This window comes from Bactrocera tryoni, chromosome 4, assembly GCF_016617805.1.
Source record: "Bactrocera tryoni isolate S06 chromosome 4, CSIRO_BtryS06_freeze2, whole genome shotgun sequence".
In the NCBI taxonomy this organism is placed as follows: Eukaryota; Metazoa; Arthropoda; class Insecta; order Diptera; family Tephritidae; genus Bactrocera; species Bactrocera tryoni.
The window spans coordinates 5,557,356-5,561,237 of NC_052502.1; positions in this window are offsets into that span (position 1 = coordinate 5,557,356).

The following is a 3,882-nucleotide window of genomic DNA, read 5'->3' on the forward strand; positions in this document are numbered from 1 at the left end:
GTGCTCTTGCTCTTCGCTATTACAGACTTCTTGTCTTGAGTTTTTCCTAAACTACTTTTCTTAGCTGCTTAGAACTTAAAGTCACTGCTTAGTGTTTATTTCGAAAAGAACGAAAGGATATTATCATGATGTCACGCAGCTGGCTGAAAGACAGCAAGAACGCCCAAACAAATATGTAAGTCCAACAAACGCGTCTGGAATACATTAAAACTAACGATCCGGCTCGTTTGTGCCCTTTCGTACACGCCACGGTGTCCTCTCAAGGAGAAAAAGTCCGGTGAAAGTTTAAGTCTGTCGCGCACGCACATATCTACATACATAGTCCATGTACATGTGTGTGTGTGTGTTGTATGTGCTTGCGTGGTACACAACTAAATAAACGGAGCATACATTTAGGATGCGTGCCCCATATGTGACGCGTGAATTGAAAGCATTATTACTATTTTTCTGAGTTTTGTGGCTACTTTTTTTCTGTTGCTGTTTTGTCTTTGCGAATTTGCTTAGATGTCAGCACTTACAACAATTTTCCCATTTATTCCTCATATTTGCTGAATTTTTTTGTTTTTTTTCCGATATTTTTTGTCTTCCGTTGTCATGTGAGGATTTTGCTATTGGAGATTATTTTGGCATTCGAAGCTTACGGAACTGTGTGAAAGGACATTAGTCCGCTTTTGGAATGCTTTTTGTTTTTCGAACTCTTACTTCGTAATGTGTATATTATGTATATAATAAATATATGAATATCTACCTATAAGCTGATGTACATATGTACATAAGTGCAGCAGTTGAGTGCTAGTACAGCTAAATAGAGAAGTATACTTGTATATGTAGGCCAGCCTGAGTAGTCCAGTATTAAAAAAGATAATTTAATGTCTGTTTGATAATAAAAAGAAATATGAAAAAATATACACATTGTTTTTTTTTATACGTGATGAATATGGTTTAATTGAATAGCGGTGAGAGGAGAAGGACTCCTTATGTCTTAGGACTGACAAATGCTTTAGTGTCAATGCGTTAACTAATTTTTTTTTATTGTAATTTTAAGCAAAATTGAGCCCGTTTCATGGGGATTATTTTGAAATATTGCTTTCAACGGTGAAACATGGCAGGCCCTTCCTCGTCTGTTGATAAAATGATGAATAAATATAGAGACTGCTATAAAACCGAATAACTGCTCAATGCTAAAAGCTAGAGATAATAATTGAATATGGAGAAAGAGAGAACCAACTGCTCATTTGCTTAGGCAATACTCATATATGGGGCATTTCAACTGTATATAAGACCTTTTCTCAAGAAAGTTTGCAAACATGTGTTTCCGAAAGGATAGCACCTTTGAATTTTTCTGATAGTATCTTAAAAACAAATTTTCTCTGAATGACGTTAGCTTCCGTGGATCTTTTCGTAATCCTACCAAACATATCAGTAAACTAATGATTAGCTTAAAACTAGTACAGTTATTTTCTGATCGCAACCACATGGTTGCAATACTAGTTAGTAAAAATGTTCATATTTCTCTGTTTGGAGAAGAGTTGATTGCTGGTTTTGGGGGTTGTTCAAGGTGATTTACGTAAATATGAAAATGCTAATCCTAATTACATTTTGTTGGAATCGTGAAAGTACTTCTAGTATACTTTGTAGGATTTTCTCTCACGCAACAATATTTTAGGAATACCTCAAAAACGTTAAGATAAGGAATTGAATGATGGAAACGTCTATAAGCATGGACTTTAACATTTCCTACGATTATCCAGACTAATTATAATTTATTTTACATATTATTGTGGCGAAACGAAATATTAGAAAAAACAAGTAAGGAAGTGCTTAGTTCGAATGCAACCGAACATTTTATACTCTTGCAACTTTCAAGAATCAAAGCCAGGGAAATACTTTAAGGGGTAAAACCAAACATATAGAGTACAGTCAGCCGGAAGTTCGAAAATGTTTATTTAAAATATATGGGGGCTCAGGGAAGTGGAAACTAAATGAATCAAGTGGAATTTAAAATTGTGCTATAGGGGAAGTAGGCGTGGTTGTAGTTCGACTGCCTGCCCATCGCCCATTTTCACACTGTGACATAAGAATGTAAAGAGAATAACACCAACTAAATTTTTTGGAAATCGGTTAGTCGGATCCCGAGATATGGAATTTCACCAAAAAGTGGGCGTTGCCACGTCCAATTTTTGAGCCGGCTTCCATTAGGGTCTCTCATACCATCTCGGTGGTAAAATTTAAAATCTCTAGCGTATTTAGTTATTGATTTATAGCGCTTTTAGTAGTATTTAACAGTACCGTTATATTGGAAGGGAGCGGGGTTATCTTTCGATTTCATCCAATTTCACACTATCGGTAGGAGTTCTTATAATATTAGAGCTTAGCAGATTTGGTTATTGTAGCTAAAGTGGTTTTGGAGATGCGTACATTAAACTTGTTAGAGGGCGGGGCCACGTCCATTTTTTCCTCTCTACCAAATTAAAGCTTAATATCTTTATTTAGTGCTTAGTTATTTTCGGTTAACAATGATTTGTGGGCGTGGCAGTGGTCCGATTACGCTCATCTACGAACTCGATTTTTTTTTCGTACTAAGGAACCTACTTCCAACAGCTTGTACGGACGGCCGGACGGACAGACAGACAGTTACCCGTATTTCAACTTTGCTCGTCACCCTGATCATTTATGTATATATATATAACCCAATATCTATCTCAATTATTTTTAGGTGATACGCACAACCGTTAGGTGAACAAAACTATAATACTCTGCAGCAATTGGTTGCAAGAGTATAAAGATACCGATATAAAATCATATTTACTAAGATTAGAGACGTGGTTGCTGGGGTATGTGAGGTTTAAGTCTGAGGCAAAACAAAGTTGTTGCAAAAATTTGTTGTGGTCACTGTTTTAGTGTTGGAGAATCGTTGGACGTAGAATTTGGAAATATATGTATATTTGAAGTCTGCGATATTAATTATTTAGAGATAATATATTTTTTAAGAATTTTCGCGAACAGCTCTAATCAACAATGCAGCACAAAGACTGCCATTTTATGAAAATATATGCTGTTGCTTATATAATATTTGAAGCAGCATGCAGTGTAAATACAAAACCGTTGCTTTTTCCTGCCAACCACCAGCCATACAAAATTTATGCTAACAAACTTTCCAACTCACCGGTCCAATGTAATATGCGCACACACACAAACGTCGTTAAAATACATCCATGCTCACATATACATACCCATACACACCCACACCACGCCACCACTAACACTCATATATTTATTCATGTCCTTATGTGCCGCGCGAAAGGCAGAGCGCCAAAATCAATTGCAATAACAACCGAAAAGAACGCCACAAAAAGAAAGAAAGGCATAAAGAGAAATAATAAAGCCAAACGAAATCCCAAGAATAAATAATGAATATCTGTAAAAACAACAACTTAAGCTTAAGCTGCAAAAATGGTAACAAAAACGCAATAAAATTTCTTTACGAAACAACAACAACAACTAAGCGTCGTGTGCAAAGTAGCTGAAAAGACCGGCAAAAAAATTTCGAAAAGCGAAGAGAAAGCAATAAGCGATGAAAATGAAAAGCTCGACGGCATCGCAACACACACACAATCACTCAATGCATGCTTGTACAAGCATTTCTATGTGTGTGTATATAAGCGCGAAGTAGGCAATTGTCTGCAGATTGAGCCGTGGAGGCTAGTCACATAAAGCCGCTGCCAAAAAAAACACATATACACACATCAGTGCGCTTATATGTGTGTGTGTGTATCACACGCACGTAATTTGAGGCTTATTGACACCCTTCGATTTGGTATTTGCTTATATTTAATGTGGAGCGTCAAATAAAAATGAAATGGCGACGCGGGCACTCACATA